The sequence below is a fragment of the Carettochelys insculpta genome, chromosome 6, assembly GCF_033958435.1.
Source record: "Carettochelys insculpta isolate YL-2023 chromosome 6, ASM3395843v1, whole genome shotgun sequence".
NCBI lineage: Eukaryota > Metazoa > Chordata > Testudines > Carettochelyidae > Carettochelys > Carettochelys insculpta.
The window spans coordinates 91574677-91593109 of record NC_134142.1 but is presented as its reverse complement, the minus strand read 5'-3'; the positions used below and the strand labels follow the sequence as shown (position 1 = coordinate 91593109).

Genomic DNA, 18433 nt, shown 5'->3' with positions numbered 1-18433 from the left:
CAGGGGCAGTTGCACCCAGAAAACACTACTTCTAGGCCACACCTCTCCAGAAGAGGGGGGACTGTCCCTGGCCCCACTGGAAGCAGTGCAGGGCTTCTGCAGAAAGAGGCAGAGCAGGGGTAGAGAGAGGTCAGGGCATGGGTGGAAGGTGGAGGGCCATGGTGGGGAAGAGGTGGGGCCTGGATGGAGCAGGGGAGGAGGCAGGGCATGGGCATTTGGCCAGTACCCATCACCAATCACCACACCGGTTGCCTTGGGATCGAGGTAGCCAACTTTCTAATTGCACACAACTAAACACCCCTATCATGTACCTTTCTTGGGGCCCTGCCCCACCTCCTCTCCAAGGCCCCACCCTCTACTTTCCCTACCTCCTTCTTCTATTACTTGCTCTCCCTGACCCTCCTTCACTTTCACATGTCTGGGCAGCAGGTTCAAGTACAAGCTGTGGCTTAAGGTGCAAGCTCTGGGGTGGGGCCTGGGATGAGGTGCTTGGGGTGCAGGTGGGAGCTCTGGGCTGAGGATTGAGTTATGTGTGGGAGTTTGGGTGCAGGAGGGAATTCTGGGCTGAAGCTGGGGGTTGGAGTGTGGAAAGGGTTTTAGTGTGGGGTCCTGATGGTGCTTACCATGGCTACCAGGAAGTGGCCACCAGGTTTCTATGGCCCCTAGGTGCCTGGGAGACCAGAGAGACTCCACGCTTTGCCCTTGTGCCTGCAGGTGCTGCCTCAGCAGCTCCCATTAATTGCAGTTCCCGGACAATGGGAACTACAGAGATGGCACTTGGGGCAGGGACAGTGCACCAAGCCTCCCTGGCCACCCGTGCACCTAGGAGCCACAAACTGGAGGCCACTTCTAGGAGGTGGGTGGAGCCAGGATAGGTAAGAAGACTGCCTTGGTGCTGGGCCCCCACTGCGCTGACTTTTAACAGTGCATTCAGTAGTGCTGACTGAAGCCACCAGGGTCCTTTTTGGACTGGGTGTTCTGATAAAAATGGATGTCTAGTCATCCTACCAGGCTCACAATTCTTCAGTGGCTTGTGTGCATGCACAAGTTTACATGAATAGTTCTACTTGTGTACAGGAGACCACATGCATAGTAATGCATATGCTCAAAAGGATTATGCAGTGATTTTACAAATTTTGTCAGGAAATATGCAACAATGGTATGGAGGAGAAAATTTGGAAATATCTGAGGCACTCCCATTTAGCGAGGCACACACTTGACCATACATCTGCCAGCTGGGTGAGAGCAAATGGTGGGCTTCTCCCTTCCATGCTTCCTGGAATGCCACCACCGTTGTGAACTGCAACTGGGAGGCCACTAGCAGGCTCCACATCCAGCGGGGAATGGCCCCTTGCCTCCCCATGTTCCAGCAGGGGTTCCAGGGCAGATGGCCAAACATGTTGGGCACCTTGGGTACTGGACCAGTCATTCCTGCAGCGCGCAGGGTAGTTGCAGCCTCTGCAACACACTCCCGTGGCTAACGCCGACTACCAGGCAGCGGACTGGGCCTCCTCCCATCTTCATCTCGGGGCTCGATTCTCTCGCCTGTCCCAAGCCCCGTTCTCTGGATTTTCCAGTTTATAACTCAGGAGAGCGGCTCGTCGTTCGGCTAGTAGAGACTGGCACCGCTCTAGATTCAGCTGCTAGGGCCTGGTCCAGCTCTTGGTTATTGCTCGGCTGTCAGGGGCTGGCTCGGTTACTTGGCGCTCATCTACCCGCCCTGGCCGAGGTCCTCCGAGCGGCGGCGGCGGCAGTAGCTGGAGGAGACGGAGCAGCTCGGGCTACTTCCCCAAGGCCAGGCCCCGCCGCGCCTGAGACCCTCGGTCCCGCCGCGCCGTTCCCCCCGGGCCTGCGCTGCGAGCCAGGCCCCGACCCTTTCTGCGCCAGGTAGGCTCCGGGCCTAGGCACTCGGTCCAGCCTGGCCGAGCGCGGCCCGGCTGGCCCCGGACACGGCAGCGGGGGGCTGCCGGGGCGAACCGGGGTAGTTGGGGTTGGCTGGAGGGGGTCCTGAGCAGCGACCCCGAGAGGTGATATTTGGGGATGTAGGCGCCCCGCGGAGTCTTTTCGGGACAGGCGCCGCACTGGGCTTCCTGCTGCCCCCTCCGCTTGCCCGATCTGCGCACAGGCCTGAAAACGGCCCTCAGCCGGCAGCTGCAGGCAACGAAAATCCGAGTCACCGTGAGTGCTGCTGAATGGCTTCCTACTCGCCAGGCCCTGCCGAGCTGCCTTTCCGCCGCCACGTTAAACCGGAGACTGGCCTTGCTTCTAGGCCCTTGGAAACAATAGAAACAGACTTGGAGGAGTTGCTGGTTGCGCCGTGTATTTGCTACATTTTTCTGTCTGTAGCTCCAATCAGTCATCACACCCCTCCGTGCTCTCCAGGGTGGGAGGGATGGGGTTAACTATGTTTTCACTTTTCCGGGTGGGGTATAACTGTTATTCTAAGTCATTGGGCTGGAAATGGAAGCAGGAAGAGAGGGGTTTGTTGGTTTTTTTTTTTGTTTTTTGTTTTTGTCTTAAGGTTGATTGTAATCATTCCCTCCACTCAGGACATTCATGGGAGCTCAGAGAGGCTACTGGCTATTCTGTTGCTGTTGTTTTGACGTGTTCTGTTCATGCAACAGGACTTAATATTTAAAAGTAATAAACAAAATTTACTGGGCTAGCAAAAAATTAGGACAACTGTCTTTACTTGAACGTTCCTTGAACAACTTGCCTTACAAAATGATTCCTTTAATGGTCAGTGGTGGTGGTGAGAAATGTGAGTGTAGGACAGGTTATTTTATCACTGTAGTTTTGGGCTAGAATAAGTTATTTTTCTCTTATTATGGTACGATCTGTTTTTAGGAAGGAGAGTATAATGTGTTCCTAACAGTGTATATGTTACATGTTTACTTGGTGATGTAGAAATAACATACCTTGTCCTCTGACAGCCAGATGCTGCTACAAAGTAGCTGTGAGAGAGGATTTGGTATTTCAGCTCTTCATATGATTTGAGTCCCCACTCTTAGTGGTAGGTTCTAAATTTACACAGTTGTCCATGCTGGCAGAGTCTCAATGGTTAATTTAATAGGGCAAGAAGTAGGAATCATTGTGGGAAAATTGTTAAAATCTTTAGAGGTTTAAATCAATGTCTTCCCACACACTTTTGAAATTCTTGTGTAGTCTCATCCCACAAAGGGAGGCTCTGGTACAAACAACTCCATCTGCAGAATTCGTTCAAATATCTGGTTAAATCAGGCACATGCTTGCCCTGTGGAGAGGGAACAACAAATCTCCAAAAGGGTAGGGAGGTCACCCACAGAGAAGAGGAGGTGCACGTAAATTGCTTAATTTTAGGGTGTAGGTTTTAAAGGAATATTGTCATCTTAAAATCATGTTTGTTTGAAGACTTTTTCTCATTTTGTTATGATTTATTAAGGTTTTTATAGGTAAGAACAGAGACGCTAGAGCAGGGGTGGGCAAACTCTGGGCTCCAGCAAGTCTGGCTTGTCAGACCTTTCACTCCAGCTCTCAGCCTCCTGTCATGGGGTGAAGTTGGGAGCTCTGTGTAGCTCCCGGGAATATGCTGTCCCTGGCCCAAGTGCTGGATCTGTAACTCCCATTGGCTGGAAATTGTGGTCAGTGGGAGCTGCAGAGGTGGTGCTTGCAGATGGGGCAGCATGCAGAACCCATCTTGCTATGCTGCCATGTAGGAACTGGAGTGAGGACATGTTGCTGTTTGGGGGAGCTGCTTGAGGTAAATGGCTTCTGGGACCTGCACTCTGAGTCTCTGCCCAAGCCCTGGTCCTGACCCCCATCATACCCTCCGAACTCCCCCAGAGCAGGGGTCAGCAACCAAAAGAGTAAAAAGAGCTTTTTTTTCCTCCCAGTAAAAAAAAAAAAACTCACTAATTCAAGAGCATGTGAATATGAGATGGTCCTTAATGAATAACATCAAACCATACTTTTTTCAGCCCCTATTTTAAGAACAGTGCACACACAAAGTTTTGCAATGTGATACATGTTTATTGCAGGACGTTCACAAACTTTTTACATATTTTATTTCCTCACACTTTACGTGTGCATTTGTACCACTGTCTTCCTAGCTTTCACCCCTGAACCTTCTCTCTCTCTCTCCAGGACACTAGTGGGGAGTTGTCCAATGTTTCAAGATCATGTATCATTTGCTGTTTAGATGTGAGCTGTTCGTTGTTGGGCTTTTAGAACTTCACCATTTATCAAAAATAATCAGGAGGTGTGTTTTTTTTAACTTTACAATTTTAGCTCAGGGGGCCACATAGAAGTCCTTAAAGGGTTGCATGCAGCTCTGGAGTTGCAGGTTGCAGGCTCCTGCCACAAAGCATCCTCCTGTACCTCAAACCCTGATCACCAGCCCCACCCCAGAGCCTGCACACCAGCTGGAGCCCTCACCTTCTCAGTGCATCTCAAAACCTTGTCCTAGGTCTCATCTCCCTCCTGTCCTTTAAACCCTTTGTCTTAGCCCCAGCCCAGGGTACCTTCCTACACTCCACACTTCTCATCTCTTTTCCCACCCTGGAGCCTGCACCTCTAGCTGGAGCCTTCACCCTCTCCTGTACCCTAACCACCAACTTTATGAGCATTCATGACGCTCCATACAATTTCCATAACAAGATGTGGCACTGGGGCCAAAAAGTTCGTCCATTCCTGCACTAGAGGGGAAAAAACTCTTTTCCATTTACTTTATTGTTTTGACAGCATTTCCCCATGCAGTGCATTTCCATTTTTGGAGTGCCCCTCAGTAAGATGCGGGTAGGAAAAACAGTCATTGGGGCATTTTGTAAATAGCAAAAACTGCAGATGGACTGGTGCAGGTATAGGACCAGAAATGGCTTTTAATTATATTTTTCCTAATTTGTGGTGGTCCTTGCAACTACAGTTTTTGTCTTGCCCCACTTGTTTTCATTTTGCTCCTTCCATACCTATTCTGTAAAATAGTTTGAACCAAAAACTCATTCAAATGAGTTTAATGTCCTTTGTAAGGGACTATAGCTATGTTTCATTTTTAGATGCCACAGTAGAGAAAAGGAACTGCCACGATCTCTTTCATTTTCCATTTCATCTGCAATTCGAAGAGGGCACTTTACATTCAGTTTGTAAGCATACTTCAGTTAGGAAGGAACAATCAGTTGCACACATACAAAATGGGAAATGACTGCTTAGGCAGGAGTATTGCAGAAAGGGATTGGGTCGGGGAGACTCATACTGCTGTGGAAGGAGGGATGCTAACGTAATTCTGGGATGTATTAACAGGAGTGATGTAAGTAAGACAAAAGAAGTAATTCTTCTGCTCTAATCCACGCTGATTAGTATGGGAGTATTATGGACTATTATGTCCGATTCCGGGCATCATGTTTCAGAATGTTGTGGACAAATTGGAAAAAGTGTAGAGAAGACAACAAAAATGATGAAAGATCTAGCACGGTGTTTTTAAACCTTTTCTTAAATAAAGTACTCCTTTTAAAAAAAACTATAAGTATGTTCAGACTGTTCTTGGATATACATACCACTGGTTGAGAAACATGGTGCTAAAGCAATTGGAGGTCTTGAAACAAGTGCCATTCAGCTTTCCTGGATTACTTTACCCTTTCCAGGAGACAGATTTGTTTCATAGACCACTAAGTTACACCTGACTTAAAAACTACTCACTTACTAAAACATACAAAAATGTCACAGAGGTCTACTACTGAAAACGTGCTGACTTTCTACCATCTTATTATCAAATAAATGATTTGACATAGAAATATTGTACTTACATTTCAGCAAAAGGCATATGAAGTAGTAGGAACTGAATGAACTTTTAGATTTTTACTGACTTTACTAAAATTTTGATATAACCTGCTGTAAAATTAGGCAAATATCTATAAGAGCTGATGTACCCACTGGAAGAGTTCGGTGTATGCCCAAGTGTACTTGTACCCCAGGATGAGAAACTCTGTCTTAAACTATGTTCCACGGAACACTGGTGTTCGTGAACAACTCACGTGTGTGCAGTGAGTGCTTGGAAAAATAATTCAAAGTTTTACAATAAATAACCATGTTACAATAACTATCATGGAAAATACTGACATTTATTTTTCTATGTCTTGTGAGAGTGGTAGTGGTCTGGCAATGCAACAAAGTTGATTAACATTGCGCTAGCCTCTCCTCTCTTTTAATAGTCTCATATCTATGCAGTGGCACAGCAATGCTCAGGGCATGCTGTTTGGGTTTTTTTTGTCTGACAATTTTTTTTATATTTTTGTAAGAATTTTTTATACTTTTGGTGTTCCATGTTCTCAAAACGTCTAAGAAACACTGATCTGGAAAACATGACCTATGACAGAAGGTTGGAAAAACTGGATTTGTTTACTTTGGCGATGAGAACCCTGAGGTGGGACACGACAGTTTAAAGTAGATAGAAAGTTTTTAAAATGAGGGTGAGAAAAAATTAATTTCTGAGGCTAGGACAAGTAGCAGTGCTTGAACACAAGAAGGGCAGTTTAGCTTTGTCATTAGGAAAAGCTTCCTAACTGTCAGGGTGGGTAAGCACTGGAACAGAGAGGTTGTGGAATTTTCATCATTGTATATGTTTAAAAGCTGTTTAGATAAATACCTGTCAGAGATGGTCTAGATCAGGTGTCTGGAACCTGTGGCTCTTTAAGGACTTCTTTGTGGCTCCCAATGCTATATTTGTACTGTTATTAAAAACAAACAAACAAAACCTCCTGATTATTTTTGATAAATGTCTAAAAGCCCAACATTGAACAACTCATATCTAAATAGCAAACAATATGTGATCTTGAAACATTGGATAATTCCCCCTTTAATATGTGCAGCGCGCTGTGGGATCTGATATGGTATCTGTGTTTCAATTGTGTTGCTAATAAAGTCATGATTTTGAAAAGGAAGCTTGCGGCTTTCCTGCTGTGAACTGCAACACGCATTTTAAAAAAGAAATCTGAAATTGAAGAGGAAATAAAACTGGCATAATTGAAATAAGTTTGGAAGTTAAGTAGGGAAGACAGTGGTACAAGCACACACATGTAAAATGTGAGGAAATACAATATGTAAAAAGTTTGTGAATGACCTGCAGTAAACTTGTATCACATTGCAAAGCATTGTGCACATGCTGTTCTTAAAATAGGGGTAATAAAAAGTATGCTTTATTTATTAGGGCCTGTCTTGTATTCACATGCATTGTGGTTTGAATTATTGAAGCTTTTTTACCAAATTAAAAAAAAATGGCTTTTTTTGTTATCTTAGTTGCCAACCCCTGGTCTTGATAATACTTACACGTGAGTGCAGGGGATGAAGTAGATGACTTTTGAATGTCCTTCCAATCGTGATTCAATGGCTTCCTAGTTGGTTGTAGTGGATTTTTTTTTTTAAATAAATGTTTTAATACATGCCTCTGATATTGTGATACATGTTTAGCACCCTCACCCTTGGTCTTTTCAACTTGACAACATCCTTAAATGACAATCTCTCAGCCTGAATTATCCCTTACAAAGATTTTGTCTGGGAATAAGTGTTTAGTTCTTGAATTATTCTTCTAAATCGTTCCTGCAGAGCCCTTATCAGTGTTATTGTTTTTCTCTGATTTTCTCCTATTTTGGTAGTGCTCACAATGTGTTTTCAAACACAAGAAAATACACATTCCTGCCGTGAAATGCTTAAAAGGCAAATGAAGAGCATAGACATAACTTGTCTGCACTTCAAACTGAGGATGCTGGTGATTCCCAGCTTGAGGAGACTTAGTCACACTGAGAGAGCCCTCTGGATTGAAACTGGTATCTGCTGAACTGCAGGACTCTCCCAGGAACCACAGTGGTGAAGGGAGAAGAATGTGATGCAGCCACTCCAAGGAGTCAGTGCCCTACTTTGGCAGCACCTCCAGGCCATGCAGCAATACTTTTTCCAGCCCTGTACACACAGCTGCTTCTCCTGAATGGAACATACAGCCTGGTTGGTGGTGGTGCAGTTGCACTGCTGGGAGGAGCTGCTGGTGCGTGGTACTGGCTCCTGGAAGTGGCCACACCATGTTTTTCTCCTTGTGCCACTGTGCTTCTTGGGAGAGCCCTGTGGGTCATCGAATACAGTAGAATCCTGACTTACATGATTTCGACTTGCGCGTTTCTTGTATTAATGTGAGTCGAAATCACAATTGCAAGAAATCCCCCAGCTGCAGTGCTGAAGTCCTGTCCTGCTGCCCAGCCAAGGCTGCTGCTTCCCTGCACTAGGCCAGCTCCCTCCCCACCTGCCCACCCTCTGCTCATTCCCGGGGGGCTGCTGGGAGAGCCAAGAGGGTCGAGCCATCACCTGCACCATGCACACTGAAGCTAGGGGCACCCATGGCAGCACACAAGGCATGCAGCAACACTGCTGCCCAGCCAGGGGGAGACACTGGAGCGCCATGGGGAAGTGGGGGGGTGGGGGAAGTGTGTGTGTGTCTCTGTGGTGGCCAGTGCTAGCCAATCACGCCATACACAGCCTGAGCAACCAGCAGGGAAATCAGTTTGGCTTCAGTGCCAGCGAGCAGCTTGTGAACCTCCCTCCCCCAGGCCAGGCTCAGTTGGCGGGGGGAGCCTCCAGCAGAGGGCAGGACAGGGGTAGGCCTGTCCATGCCTCGTCAGTGGGGTTTGGGGGTGCAGCATACCCAAGGGCTCCTGGCTGTCCTAGCAGCTCCCTCCCCCCTCCTTCTCCAGTCTGTTGCGCCCTCCTGCTGGGCCCTGCTGCACTCCCAGCTGTCTGGAGTGTGCCTCAGCCACCAAGCCACTCAGCTGCAGCTCTGCCCCTCCCCTGACCCCGTGCGGGCCTTGACTTGCACAGAATTTGACTTATGTGCGGCTGCCCAGGAACACAACCTGCACGTAAGTCAGATTTTTACTGTACTGATCTTTATCCACAGACCTTGACATCCATAGATAGAAATTGGTATCTGTGCAGGGCTTTACACACTGGCTTTCTTTGAGTCAGCATGTTAAAACCAGAGTGTAGCCATGGCTAGAAGCAGAAGTGACTAGCTGCCTTGAGGACATATTTAGCTTTCTGACGAGCAAGCATTTGGAGCAACTAGTTTCTTGTGCAGCTGCAGCCCAGCACATTCCATTTTTAACTTATGCTAGCTCTCATTGAGAGAGCCTGTATGTCTCCTAAAGTTTGGAATCATACCACCATTCAAAGTGTACACATACCAAAAGTGATAAGCAGTGTTCCTTCTAATTGGGTTCCCATCCGTGGGCAGAATAGATTGTATGTGTGCACCACCAATGAAAACACACAATGCCCGCTGTGGGCGTTCTACTGATCAACATCTGAATCTCTCTTGGGTGGCTTCCCGAGCACTCAGTTTACAGGGAACCCTGGTGACAAGTGTATCAGCATGTCTAATGCTGTGATTGGTGAACTCACTGAATTCAGGGCACTCATAATCACCTGTTATCTAGGTCTTACTACTCTTGTGTTTTCATGGAAGTAATATTATTAGATGTCTGTGTTTTGACATCATGGAAACCACAGTGTTAGATGTATAAGTAATACAAGGGAAGATGACTTGAGAAAAAATTCTAATAACTAAAGAAAGCAACACAAGAAGTATCAAATACACACTTGTGAAGGCAGTTAGGAAACCCTAAAAGTACAGTAAACCCTAGATTTCAGGGATCCCAGTTTAGTGGACTTCAGGAACAGTGGATGTCTACCATCGCCCTCACCCCCACTTTGTTTCCCAAAGTCCACTTAATTGGCTCCTCTAACATCTTAAAGTCTGCTCCCCACCTCACCCCCAAAATAAGGCAACCTATCAGAGCTGCCACCACTGTGGCTGGAGGGGGTCACTGCTTCCAACCATGGCCAGGACTGCTGCCGTTCAGGGTAATTAAACTGATGTGAAGAATCTGTTTCATATTTACTATGTACTCATTCACTCAACTTATGAGGGAAAACTACTGAATTATATACTGAGACCAAAGTAAGGGGATTGTGGAGGAATAGTATAGGTATATATATGTATACCCTCAAGGAAGTAACCTACTGTGCAAGAGAGAAGGCAAGAGAATAGGAAACACTTTCTAATGGTGACACCTATTCAGCTGTAGAATTGTATTCCCATGGAAGCCCCTTTGCTCAGGACTTTTAAAGCAGGCATGGATATAAGCTCAGGGAATAGTTGAAAACATCCAGCATTGGGACCCAAGAATATGGATTATAAATGATTTAATAAAACTTTGCCTCTAATTTTTATGATCCACTCTCTGGCACCTGTAAGAAGCTTTGGATGCTTGGATTTGGTGTAGAGTGAAGTTGTCTGAACTCTTGTGTTGGCAGAGCTAATCTTTCAACTTCCATGAAGAATCTTCATTTGAGGTTTTGAGTGCTTATCTAGTAGTACAGCTGAGTTATTACTCTTATTAATGCTTGGCTGTGCTGGCAGAAGTCATAATCCTGGTACCACCCTCTTAGTCTTACAGAAATTATTAGACATGATGAAGGATAAATATTACTACATCCTCATGTGCAATATATAATTCCCACAATGCTTCTGCCTCAAAATCTTCTTCCCCGAGTCCGTTGTTGGAAAGGTTCAGAAGTTTTTCTTATGGATTGAAGCTAAGAATGTGAAATTTTAGGGTATTCGGAGGTTTACTGGCATAAATTAGAAGGGAGTCAGCAATAGGTGATGACATTTACTTGTTAACCACAGAGTCACTTAAAAACCAAATCTGTTTTCCTGACACGCTTTTTTTCAACTGTATTGGTGAGAGTCTATTCAGGTAGAGTTTGTGCATCCCTATCTCAAGCCCAGATTTTTCACTCTTATCTCTTGGTTAGATGGTCTTTGTTCAGAAATGTTTTCAGCTTCAATATTGGTAAGTCGTATCTCCTCTGACTTACCATCTGCCTACTTGCTTCTTTGAATTTGGGAATCCCAAGGAGCTCTCTGGGTTTAGCCTGGGTGCTTGCTTACTGTTGCTTTGCCCCCAGTACTAGTTTTGTGGAACATACTCCCCTGAGTCTGTAAATGATCTCATTCTGCCCATTGAGATAACAGCAAATCTATTTACAGAGTTAGACCCCAAATCTGTAAAAATGCTTACATATATATGTTAGTTTGAGAACTGTAATTGCACTGAAACTGTGGGCCACATCTGGTTCTGGCCACTGTCTGAGACAGGTTACTGGACTAGATGGACCTTGTGTCTGATCCAGTCTGACCTTTACTGTGTTCCTGTATGTCTTATCTGGGCGTGAGATTGTAGAACTTGTTACCTCTCCATGCTAAAAGAGCTAAGTTTTTTTTTTTTTTTTTGTTTTGTTTTTTTTTTCCCTCCAAGGATTAACTTACATTTTGTACTTCACCATGTTCCCCTTTCTTCTCCATGCCATCCATACCTTTGAGTGGAAGGCATAATCTAAGAATATTGGAATCGGGATTTAGTGTTCTGATTGTGGCTTTTAACACGTTACTTCCTCTTTTTTTATGCATTTCCTCATTTGTCAATTGGGATTAAAACGCAGCTCCCAATGGGTTGTGAAGTTTGTTTGGAAATGAAAATTTGTTATATATTTGCTAAATTAGTTGTAGATAATTGATCAGAAAAGACCAGTCATGTTGTCCAGTCTGACCATGTACTTTTTGAAGGGATTGGCCTCTTTTTTTTTTCCCCCCCCACAAATGTCTCTTCTAGACAGTTTTAGTCTTTGTGGTGTTGGTACCTCCTCAGATTTCCCTTGGCACTTCCTCTTCTACGTGGTCTTGTCAATAACTAACCTAAACTTGTTGTCCGCTTTCTCTCCTATTTTATCAATTGAAAACTTCTCTTCTGTAATTTATTATATCATTAAAAATGTTTATAGACCATCTCCCTGAGACTTCTGTCTTCAGTATTGTTTTTTAAATACCTGTCTCTTGAAATTTTGATATCTGTTGCTCTTTTCATGTTCACTTTTTTCTTATATTTCACACAAAAACTACTATTTCAATCAAGATGACTGGGAATTTATACACAGAAGTCAGGAAATTCTAGTTAAGGTTTTCATGGCAACTATCTTCTTGTTGTACTGCACAATATTTTGTATTGATGAGGGAGCTATTTAACATCTGCAAAGTGATTGTTTGTATTGCTGCAGCAACAATAACTTTTGACTCTCCTGACTAGTGTTCATATTCTCAAACATAAATAGTCTGACAGTTTTGGCACTCAGTTTCCTTTTTGTAGAAATTAAATAATTTAAGTAATTTCCCATTGAAAGACAGGTTTCTTTTTTTTTCTTTGATGTGTGATTGAAATGTGCCAGATTGACAATACATGTTCCTTTTGAGCAGTGCATTTTGATACGTTTAAAATCCTCCTAAAATATCACAGCCTACAATTCTTACTCTTTTATTATGTCTAAACTGCCCAAAGGTGCTAGGTTTCACTGAGAGCATGGTCCGTGACAAGCATGAAGATTTTTAAGCAGATTATTCTTTTTTGATATCTCAGTACATGCAGAATAAAAACTACAAAGCCTGCCAAGTCTTTCTGGACTGAGAAACTTCAACCTACAGGGCAATAGTTTGGGATAGTTAGAGCCTAAAAACAAAGCCTTGGAATGAAAGTGCTTCCTCATCCCTAACCCTGGCACCAATTATGTGATCTCCACACAAATTGACTTTCCATTGACTTCACTGAGAGCTTTCGTGTACAAAAACTAAAGCATCAAGCCTTTGTAAAGTTGCTGAAATTCCTCTTGCACCGTGGCAATCATATATATCTGTCCTTTCTCTCTCATCCCTAATAGTACTGTCCTGTGATGTAGCTTGAGAACTGAAAGACTTCAGGCTCTGAGTTCTAAAGCAATGACCAAAGTGTTCTCAGACAGCTACTACTTCCATGGTAACAGAGAGGAAGCTGTACTAGTCTATACACTATCAAAACAAAAAGCAGTCAAGTAGCACTTTAAAGACTAGCAAAATAGTTTGAGGTGAGCTTTCGTGGGACAGATCCACTTCTTCAGACCACAGCCAGACCAGAACAGACTCAATATTTAAGGCACAGAGAACCAAAAACAGTAAGCAAGGAGGACAAATCAGAAAAAGATAATCAAGGTGAGCAAATCAGAGAGTGGAGGGGTGGGGTGGAAGATCAAGAATTAGATTGAGTTAAGTATGCAGACGAGCCCCTATAGTGACTCAGAAAGTTCACATCACGATTTAAACCATGTGTGAATGTTCCGAATTTGAATATAAATGTCAATTCGTCCACTTCCCTTTCTACAAAGGAGCGATAATTTCTTTTCAGTAACACACATACCTTGAGATCATTGACAGAATGCCCCATTCCATTAAAATGTTGACTAACTGGTTTGTGGATCTGGAGTGTTTTGATGTCTGTTTTGTGCCCGTTGACCCTTTGTCTAAGGCAGTTAGAAGTCTGTCCAATATACAAAGCATCTGGGCATTGTTGGCACATGATGGCATACATGATGTTAGTAGAGGAGCATGAGAAAGTGCCCGTGATTCTGTGAGTAACCTGGTTAGGTCCAGTGATGGTATTTCCAGAGAAGATATGTGGACAAAGCTGGCAGCAGGCTTTGTTGCAGGGAACGGTTCCAGGACTGGTGTTCCTGGGGTATAGACTGAGGCTGTTAGTAAGGATCCTCATGAGGTTGGGAGGTTGTCTGTAGGAGAGAACATGCATGTCACCCAGGGCCTTCTGGAGTGTAGCATCCTGATTAAGAATAGGTTGTAGGTCTTTAATAATTCGTTGCAGTGGTCTGAGTTGGTAAGTGATGACCAGGGGTGTTCTGTTCTTGGCTTTTTTGGGCTGATCTTGGAGTAGCTGGTTTCTGGGTATCCGTCTGGCCCTGTCGATTTGTTTTTTTTACTTCTCCTGGTGGGTAATTCAGGTTTATGAATATTTGGTAAAGTTCTTGTAGTTTTTGGTCTCTGTCAGTTGGATCAGAGCAAATGCGATTATACCTAAGAGCTTGACTGTAAACAATGGATCTAGTCATGTGTGCAGGATGGAAACTAGAAGGGTGTAGATAAGTATAGCGATCAGTAGGTTTTCGGTACAGTGTGGTACTGATCAGGCCATCCTTGATTAGTACTGTAGTGTCCAGGAAATGTATCTCTTGCATGTTGTAATCGAGGCATAAGTTGATGGTGGGGTGTAGATTGTTAAAGTCTCCGTGGAATTCTTCTAGAGCCTCTGTACCATGGGTCCAAATCATAAAGATGTCATCAATGTATCTTAAGTAGAGGAGTGGTAATACTTGTGAACTTGTGATGTGAACTTTCTGAGTCACTATAGGGGCTCGTCTGCATACTTAACTCAATCTAATTCTTGATCTCCCCCCCCACCCCTCCACTCTCTGATTTGCTCACCTTGATTATCTTTTTCTGATTTGTCCTCCTTGCTTACTGTTTTTGGTTCTCTGTGTCTTAAATATTGAGTCTGTTCTGGTCTGGCTATGGTCTGAAGAAGTGGGTCTGTCCCACAAAAGCTCACCTGATAAACTATTTTGCTAGTCTTTAAAGTGCTACTTGACTGCTTTTTGTTTTAACTACTACTTCCAGTGAGATCAATAGTGCATACTTTTCAAAAGCAAAGGTATGACACAGTGAAGATAAAACGCTTCCTGTGTTTCAAGGCAAGCCATTAACAACAGGTGACCATTATATGAATATTTAAAATAACAAATGGTAGAGCACTTTCAAATTTGGGTAGGGATTATTTCTTTGTGAACTATGAAGGGAAATTATATAGTTTCAGGTACACGTCTATCTCAAATGGTCTAATTGAGTAAAAGGGAGCTAACCACAGCCTATACAGAGCATAAGACTGAGTATTGGTATTCTGCGTTTCTGGCTCTACCACTCTACTAGGGCCATGATGCTTAAGTAATTCCATGTCCTCATATCTCAGTTATCTGGCTATGCCAATTTTCTAACACCTGTGTCACAGGAGCAGAAAGTTCTGGGCTTACCTCTGTGTAAAATGCTCTGAAATTTGTAACATAATATACTTTGTGTTTCCACTGCCCATTCATTAAGCTTTCTTGTAGCAGTCTTCAATTGCCATGTTACAATCTCAGATAGAAGTCTCTCTCTAAAGCTTTTTAAATAAAAGAACAAGAGCTATGTGGTTATCAAGAAATGGTTCATGGATAGTACATAAGAAATGAAGCTGAAAAGCAGAGGATTAAAATCACTAAACAGAAGACTCTAGTTATGAAGCTTAGGGACTACAGACTTGGAAGTTCATGTGGTCGTATGCCATTGTAGTGAAGGATGTGGAGAGACCCTTCTGATATACCTCTGTTAGACCATTGGAACTGTTCTGGATAGAAGGCCTAAACTGTCATTCTAAACTGTCTTTACGTAATTCAATTTCCAGCACTTCATGCTGTAAGGAGTGGTCATTCTTTGAGGTCTTCCAAATTCATGGTCTATTTTGATGAGTTTTACAGCCATAGGATTTTAAAATTGGTCAGTTTTATGTTTTCATGTGTTTCCGCCTGAAATTTCATGATGATGTGACTGTGGAGGTCGTAACCTAAAAGGAGGTTATGCAGGAGGGACATACCTCAGGATTGGCCCCTTGCTTCTGCACTGCCTTCAGGGCTGGGCTTAGAAAGCAGCATAGCAGTGGAGCTTCATGCAGTCTGGAGAGATACCTAGGGGTGGGTCTGATGTCCCACCGAGAGTAGCTGTGCAGGACAAAAGGAAGTCCCATGGCCAGGTCAGACTATCAGCTTGGAGTTCCTAGCCATGGGACTCCCAGCCACAACCCTCTAATAGCTACATTTCATGAGAGAGGGTTGATTTCATGGTCTGTGGTGCGTTTTTTCAGGGCTATGAATTTGGTAGGGCACTAATCATACCACTTTGTGTGAAGTAATTAGTTGATTTTTTTTCTCACTCCAGCACCATGGATATAGAGCCAGTTCAGGAAGGGAAAATCAACTATCAGTGCTTGGAAAGTAGGGGTTCTGAAATTGCTAGAATTCCATGCCATCTGTTCTGCACATCTCTTGGGCATTGATTCCATTCACTGTTTGATTATTGAAATCTGGACAGTGACTTAGGGTCCCTTTGTGAAAGATGTAATGCTTAGCTCTTGAGAGTACTGCTGGTATCTTACATCTGAGAGCCGTATCATCCCTGTTCTTCAAATGGGAAACCTGAGTGACAGCGTGAAGTGTCTTTGTCAACGTCACATAGTAGGTCATGATCAGAATCCAAAACTGAAACCAGATGTTCTGAGTCCCAGTCCATTCCTGTCTGTTGTTTCCCACCTCAGTATCTCAAAAACAAATGTTGGACCTGCCTATGTTAAGTAAAATCTACCCCGAAGATAACGACCTTGCCAACAATTGCCCCTACTGTCTTCCCTGTTTCTCTTTCTTTCATATAAAGTCATCTAAGGCTGTGGAATATCGCCTGTGGTAGCAGCTTGTCCTAGATGAGATCCTACACTCCTTTCCATCTGGCTTCAGTTTGGTAGACTGCATAGAAAAGATGCTGGTTTTGTTAATGGGTGATCTCTTGGGTCTCTTGTTCCTGGGAGCTGGACCTAGTAGGAATGGAGAGAGTTGCCTTAAGCTGGTTTTTGATAGGTTCCAGAAGCCTGTGAATATGCACCTGCTTCTCCTGCTGGAGGGCCTTTAATAGTGGGTCCCCAGCAGCTCAGTCTCATCACCACTCCAAATAATTGTAATGTTTTGAGGGAACTGTATGAACTGCGGTAAGAAACCAAACTCTCTCACCACCAGTAAGAAACCAAACTCTGCTATAAGCATGTATAGTACTCTCTTCTGAGCTACTAAAAGAAATAGATTTTCATTAAGACCTCATCTCAAGATCGATCCAAAGGAAAATGGAAAGGAAGTTGATTGCTTCTCAGGGAAAGCACTTTGAGAAACTAACACCACCTGCTGGAGCATTCTCAAAAGGTGCCTGTCCTTTAGTGGGTAATTCACTTGTGCTGTCACCAAGGTCTGAAATTCTGCCGAGCATTAAAGCTAGCTGTGCTTCCTGAGAGCAGTGTTATGGACACTCTCCAAGAATCAATAGTCAGGATAATGGGAAAGGGAAAATGAGGAGACCTGCAGTCTCTGTGACATACTGGTGTGTTTTCTAGATACTCAGTGTCAGTTATGGAACATCAACTGAATGTTCTAAAACGATGTATTCTTGACTGTTCTTCCTGCTGTGCGCAGATCACTGTTTGGGCTATCTCTGGGGCAGGTAGATTCCTGTGAGGTCAGCTCAGTTTGCTTTCTGCTGGCCTTTTGTCATGATATTAGTCCAGCATTCTCCCTGGTACACTATAATGACCTGTGTCTCTTGTTCTGAATTCATTGGGGTTTTCTGAATGCCTCCTTTATGGCTTCTGAATAATTACAGCTGAACTCATGTAGCTCATTCAGAAACAGGGAATTCTCAAGACTTTTTCAAGGAGAACTGGCATGGAGCGGCATTCAGGGAGACTTGTGCGTGGGCTGGTTAGTTCTCGTTCCACAATAGTAAATAGCCTAACATGTAATCTGTGGTTTCCTGAAATGCCCTGAAGGAAAAATTGTTCAAGAAAACAAAGCCACCAGGTGTAGAAAATATCTGGCTTTCCACTTGTAGAGTTTCCCTCGTGCGGTGGGCCATTTTTCTCATGTTTAATGACTCTGCATTAGTAACTTAATCTTGGAATTATCAGGCAAAACATGAGGGTGCTTTCCCCTGTAGTGTATAAGTTAAGAAAACTCTGTTCCCCATTCTGCTTTTTAACTTTCAGATGTGGTATTTAACGTTGGCTATAACAAATCCAATGCTGCTGGTACTGAGACAGAGGACTATAAAAGCCTGAAGCAGGTCTATGCTGCATGTAGATCATTCCAGGCATTAGGAGGTTCTGGTACACGTTGCACCTCTCAAATCAGGTACTCTCTCATCCAACAACATGCGTGGTCTGGCAGCACCACGGGTGTTCCAGGACAAGAGAAGACCGAATTGAGGCAACTGACCTCCAAGGTCTGCAAGCACATTTGTGTGGAAGCCAGCCATCCAGATGGGAACTGGAGCCTCCCCTGATCAAGCAAATGTTCCAGGACCTGTCAGGTCCTGCCCATGCCAAGCCAGGGAGGTACAACCTGTAGTCCTGTTTTAGGGACACACAGCATATGTAACATGGTAAATATCAATTGCATTCCATCTCATACCTGACAATGGTATTTAACCACAACCTATGTGTCTTATGTTGCTTTTCTTCCTCAAACAAACCCCTTTTGGATGTGATAGGAATTTTGACAAGAATTGCAGGAAATGGCTCAAAGTCAAAAAATTTTGAAGACTCCATTAAGAATGTTATTTCTTGCTTTTCAAAGTGAAGCCGGTAAATGTAGCTGGTGCACACACCTTATCTGGATAAAGCAAAGTAGAGCCTGCAAA

The 18433-nt window shown here is 44.0% G+C and overlaps 1 protein-coding gene across 3 annotated transcripts in view; it reads left to right on the top strand.

Annotated features, from left to right (window-relative positions):
• Window positions 1-1678: 1678 nt before the first annotated feature.
• Window positions 1679-18433, top strand: part of AMBRA1 (autophagy and beclin 1 regulator 1) — a 209955-nt gene continuing 193200 nt past the window's right edge. For all 3 annotated transcript variants that reach the window (XM_074997585.1, XM_074997584.1, XM_074997586.1), the window contains exon 1: window positions 1679-1887. The gene's annotated coding sequence lies outside the window, so the exon portion shown is untranslated. The remainder of the gene's footprint in view (window positions 1888-18433) is intronic.